Source organism: Dermatophagoides pteronyssinus, unplaced genomic scaffold, assembly GCF_027571235.1.
Source record: "Dermatophagoides pteronyssinus isolate colony J.1.1.1.1 unplaced genomic scaffold, Derpt_VIB-CSIC_2022.12 sq0020, whole genome shotgun sequence".
Lineage (NCBI taxonomy): Eukaryota > Metazoa > Arthropoda > Arachnida > Sarcoptiformes > Pyroglyphidae > Dermatophagoides > Dermatophagoides pteronyssinus.
The window spans coordinates 738,758-744,757 of record NW_027461544.1 but is presented as its reverse complement, the minus strand read 5'-3'; the positions used below and the strand labels follow the sequence as shown (position 1 = coordinate 744,757).

Sequence of the window (6,000 nt, the reverse complement as noted above, 5' to 3'; positions counted from 1 at the left end):
AGGCCGTGGTCCCACTTGTAAAAACTAACAAACAGACTAAACCGAAAAATGCACTGTGGAAGTAGAAAACGGGAAAAGTTTGCGATTTGACAAACTGGCGAGTTTAAGGCGGCGGTCCCACTTGTATAAACTAACAAACAGACTAAACCGAAAAATGCACTGTGGAAGTAGAAAACGGGAAAAGTTTGCGATTTGACAAACTTTCGAGTTTAACATATCAAGCAAGCATGATCCGGCAAACTAGTTTTTTTAGTTTATACAAGTGGGACCGTTGCCTAACATATCATGCAAGCATGATCCGGCAAACTAGTTTTTTTAGTTTGTTCAAGTGGGACCACCGCCTAAATGAAATGGAAAAAATTGAAAAGTTTCAAGTTTAAAATCGTGTATGGTTGGATTTTGGAGATTTTTCTTTTGGATTCTTGTTTCCACACCAAAACCAAAACCAAACAAAGATCAGAATATAGATTGAAATATAGGGCAGAACAGCAGAATGTTGAAAAAAAACATTTTTTTTAATTCATAATCTTTACACGCAAACAAACCAAACAAAATGCTTAATCTTTTCGATTATCGATTTGTCAAATTTAATGTCATTTCTTTTCTCCCTTATTCTGAATATATATAAAAGATAAAGAGAATTAAGAATTTCAACAACAACAACAACAACGAAAAAAATCATGTTTCCATATGATTATCATCATTATCATTATCAATTCCACATTTACATCTTTAAATGCCTTTTTCTTCTCTCTCTCTCTCTTCTTCTTCTTTGCATTAAAAATGAAAATTTTTCTATTAGTAAATTGATCATTTTATTTTTTACAATTTTCCTTTTTCACAATCTGATTTACCAACATCATTTATCATTGTTTTCTTTCAACAACCAGCCAAACACAGAGAGACCAAAACACACACACACACACACACAAACAGAGACCAAAACACTTATCGGATAAGATGTATGAATGATGAATGATTTTTGATCGATAAATAATAATAATAATGATGATGATAATGCGGATGATAATGGATGATATCAGTGATGATAAGTTTTCAATTTATTTCAAACAAAAAAAAATTCCCTATTTTTCTTGGTTCGCCATTGAGATTAATGATTTTTTCATCTTTTTCTTCTTCCACAGAAAAAAAAGTAAGGTTAGTACTAACCCGAATAGGTTAGTATTTTGGGTTATTACTAACCCAAAATGATTAGTACTAACCCATTCAGGTTAAAGATATCCCATAATGGTTAGTACTAACCATTATTCTAACCTATTCGGGTTAGTAATAGCCCAAAATACTAACCTATTAGGGTTATTACCATCTCAAGATACTAACCTTTTCGGGTTAGTACTCTTCAATTTAGGTTAGCAAAAAGGTTAGTACGAACCCGAAAAGGTTAGTATCTTGGGCTATTACTAACCCGAATAGGTTAGAATAATGGTTAGTACTATCCCGAATAGGTTAGAATAAATTGCAATGATTAATTTAGTCATTAAAACAATATTTTAATTGTTAATTTTCATTTTCATTATCAAGCAATGATAATAGATTAGTTCAGATGATCCAATCACTATTTGATGAGAAATGGGAGTGTGCTAACATCATAGAAAACATCGCTAAGTCCTAAAAAAGCTTAGAAAAAAGTGAGGTAATTGATGAAACCAATAAAATCGCTTTTCTGATGAGACATGTCGATGAATATTTTCCTGAGATATTTTGTATTTTTGTCGGAAATCTGTTAGAATTGAAAAATTTTCGCTGAAATAATTCTCAGTTTTTTGAAACAATATGATCAATTTGCTTATTTAAAATTTTCAAGTTTTTATTTTTATTTTGCTTGAATTGAATTGGCTGTGTGATGCAAGAACAAATATTGATTGATACATTGGAAAATCTCTATAAGATAAATGTGACTTTTATAAGCACTTGCAGAATTCTTCTTCATTTTATGGTAAATTTTCCGTTCTCATTGTTTTTTAATTGATTTGGCGCCTTTTCTTTCTTTGAACAAGTTTTGAATATTCGAATTCACATCATTCAATTTCGAACTTTTCTTAATGTGAGTTGTTTTTTTAGTCGATGTTATAATTTTTCCTATTTTAAACATTGACTTCGATTGAAAATACATGGCCTCAAATAAAATTATTGGCTGGATCGATGTATTTTAATTGTTGACACGGTGACTACAATTGATAGTCAAAACAACTGATTCGACTGATTATCATGTTCTAGATTGATTTGTTGGTTTCATTGTTCATCGGCATCTGATTCAAGAATAGTTTGGCAATGTTCAACAATAGGCTAGGTTAGATTAGGATCAGGGTTAGGGAACATGGTCTGAGCTATTTCCTATTGAATTTGATGCCGACTGAAATTTTGTAACCAACAAAACGATCGACAAATATGATTAAATCAGTCAAATATTCGCATTTGAAATGCACACTTGACATTGATTGATAATGAATGGTATGTAATTGAATGAAATGAACAAACTGACGACTTATATTTTTTCCATCATGTATTCACTAACATGTCGAAAAGTCATTCGCTGGAGCGAGATATGGATCATAAACATTGGTCTCAATCGCATATTGGACATTGATGAACTGTCTTAGGATTATCATTGGAATTCGGACATTCACTTGTGAATAGCGATGAATAGCACGAAAAGACGAGTACAATTGGAAGATAAAATATAAACTAATTTTATTTTTAATTCAATTGATTATTTTAATAAAATCAATTTAATTTTAATTAATATGGGATTTAATTAATTGGAGGAGGGTGAAAAAGAGGAAATAATTAATTGGAGGAGGATGAAAAGGAGGAAAAATTGGGCGAGACTATCGATTGTAGATTCGATAGATCGATTAAACAATCGTTGCAACGAAAATTGCCAGGAATCATACAGGGTTAGTACTAACCCGAATAGGTTATGGAATCCTCTGGTTAGTACTAACCCATTTGGGTTATTAAAGGTTATTTTTGATTCCCAACCCAAATGGGTTAGTACTAACCCGTCTACTTTTTTTCTGTGTCTTTCTTGATTCAATCATTCATTGTTGTTACTGTCATGCTCATGCTCAGTAAGTAATATTATGTAAATTTTTTTTTCATCAGTTTTTTGGCTGGCTGCCACATTGTTTTTTTTATCCCTATCCTTATCTTGGTTGTTTGTTTGCTGTCTTTGCATCCATAATCAATATGAATCCCGAATCGTTGGCCATTTTTCGTTTCGTTTCGTTTTGTTTGTTTTGTTTGAAATGGAATTCCAAAATTCTTTTCATTTTTATTTTTCCTCACTTTCTTTTCGACAAATTGGCATTCATTTTGTTTTGTTTTGTTTTGTTTTGTTTTTCTCCCCCAGTTTCATCCACACACTTACTTTTTCTTTCCAATTCCAATGTTGTTGATGTCTTTATTTCGAAATTCAAGGCAATTTTTTTCCTTCTTCTTCTTCTCTGAATTTGATTTGATTTGATTTGATTCCAAAGAAGAATTTAAAAAAAAAAAAATTCAATCATGATGATGATCTTGTTGATAAACGCCACTATTTCCACCCAAAATAACACAAACACAATGTAATGTAGAGAGAGAGAAAATTGAATAGAAACTTTTATAAACTGGAAAATATTTGTGCATGTGTGCGGATGGTTAAATGGATGGATGGGTTGGTTGAATGTTTTCTCTCCCCACTTTTTCCCCCATCCATCCACCATGTTTCGTGTTCAATCAGTTTTTTTTCTCCATCATCATCATCATCATCATCATTTTGGAATGATGAAAAAAGAAAAAAAATTTCAAACATTTTTCCAAAAAAAATATTGTTAGATAATTTGATTTGATTTTTTTTTCTTTTCTTCTTTCTTTCCATATATTCATTTCTTTCAATTACATCTAATGATAATAAAGTAAAGTAAGAGAGAGAGAGAGAGAGAGAGTAGAAATAGCAGATGTCTTTAGGATGTGGAAATAGTGGCTTCCCTCCCCCCCGCGATTTTTCCCAAAAATGTTATCATTTTTCTGAAATCAATTTCCATCATTTTTTTTCATTTCCATTTCTTTCACCAATCTGCTCATTACCAATTCTCATTGGTTTATTATTCTTCTTCTTTTTTGCAGAATATTCTTTTTTGTTCCCTTCCAAAAAAAAAAACAAAACAAAAAAAAAATCGAAAATCGTATGGTAATATCGTCATGGTGACACAAACATCTCAATTTCACAATTTTACTGAATGTTCCCAAAAAAAATCCAATTTTTTTTTCTTCTTCTCCTATTCAATTCACATATTTGAATTTGAATTTAATAAACAAAAACCCCTATTCCATAAAATTATAGGGGGGGAAAAAAATAAAAATAAAAATAACAAAATTCAAAGATTATTATAAATGAAAAAAACAAATTTCAAAAAATGATCAAAATTATTAGAGTTACAAAAATATGTACAATCATCGGAATTTATCAAATTATAAAAATTAAATCTCTCATATGCAAAACGATTACAATTGTTAATTAGGTGCAGTGATGATTGAACTTGACAAGAACAAAAATTGCAAACGGAAGAATTTGAAATACGGAAACGCGAAAGATATTGATTAAATTTTCCATGATTCGTTAAAAATTGAGTAATGATAAAACCTGGTATCAAACAAGAATCCAATCGATGTTGAATAGTAGGAAAAAATTTCTTAGTACACGAGCCATTAGTTGTTGTAGTCCAATTCTGTTGCCAATTGTTAATCATTAAGGATTTTAAATTACGATGCGCGAAAGACAGAGGAAGAAGATCGAAAGAAACATCCATCAAAAGAGTAGCTTGCTTGGCGTAAAAATCAGCTAAATCATTACCGAAGCAACCATTATGAGCCTTTATCCACTTTATGCAAATGCGACCGGTATAATCAGCAACCATCTTAAAAATAAGTTGTACCAAAAAATTAGTAGAATGAAAGTTACAGATAGATTGGATAGCAGACTTGGAATCGGAAAGAATAACTGCATCCGAGACGCCATTCTCGATGACCCAGGATATAGCATTGCAAATTCCGAAAAGTTCAGCTTGATACACTGAACAATTACTATTTAAACGATAGGTCAATACCAAAAGAGGAGAACGTTTTTCATCATTAGCAAAAATAACGACCGCGGAACCAACTTCATCATTAATTTTCGATCCATCTGTATATATGGTATAACCAGAACTATTACGATCATTATCAAAGACGTCGGATCCACAAAAATCAAATAAGATATTAAATTTAGCAGGATGAACAGTAACAGAATAATCAACCGGCAACTGATAAATATGTTCTGAAGAAAGACCATGTTTGATAGCAAAAATTTTAGTAAAATAAAGAATCTTCAGATCAATAGGTGGATCAATAATTCACATATTAATATTCATTATTTTTTTTTTTGTTTGAACATGATTGAATATGATCCCAAGTTTTTTTTTCTCCAAAATTTTCATCATCATTAATGAATGAATAATTTTGTACATCATGTTGTTGTTGTTGTTGCTGCTGTAGATTCGGGCTTCTGGATTCTGGATCAGATTTTCAATAACCATAATCACTTACTCAGGGTTAATTTGGTTAATATAATGTCGTTGATAATGATTCCTTTGGGATAGAGAAAAACAAAAACTCAATGGGTTAAAATGAACGACCACTTCGATTTTTGACTATTTTGGGCAATGGTTTTTTTTCAGTGTTGAAAAATTCAATGTATGATGATGATGAAATGGGCAAAAAAAAAATGAAATTTCGGATTTAGAAAAAACCAGAAAAAATTCTTTTTCTTCTATTAACACTTTATTTTCCTTTATTATTAGCCTTCCATGTTTACTCACATATGTTTTGTTTTGTTTGTCACCATGGCCAAACAAAACAACAAAAATTTCATTTGATCAGGAAAAATCATTCGCATTTTATTTTTGTTGTTGTTCCAATTGTATTTCCATGTACATCATGATCAACACATCAAAGATCATC

General features: G+C 30.8%; 2 long non-coding RNA genes across 3 annotated transcripts; one reads left to right on the top strand and one right to left on the bottom strand.

Annotated features, from left to right (window-relative positions):
• The first annotated feature begins 1,133 nt into the window (after positions 1-1,133).
• On the top strand, positions 1,134-2,760 carry LOC142645732 (uncharacterized). 2 transcript variants are annotated; one of them, XR_012846799.1, is made up of 3 exons: positions 1,134-1,158; positions 1,543-2,472; positions 2,548-2,760. It is a non-coding gene; the product is annotated as an uncharacterized LOC142645732 (long non-coding RNA). The 2 variants fall into 2 exon arrangements; XR_012846798.1 differs by having other exon boundaries at positions 1,140-2,472.
• A 1,729-nt stretch (positions 2,761-4,489) lies between these two features.
• On the bottom strand, positions 4,490-5,379 carry LOC142645728 (uncharacterized). Its single transcript, XR_012846793.1, has 2 exons — positions 4,984-5,379; positions 4,490-4,919 (listed from the first exon to the last, which is right to left on the bottom strand). It is a non-coding gene; the product is annotated as an uncharacterized LOC142645728 (long non-coding RNA).
• Positions 5,380-6,000: the final 621 nt, after the last annotated feature.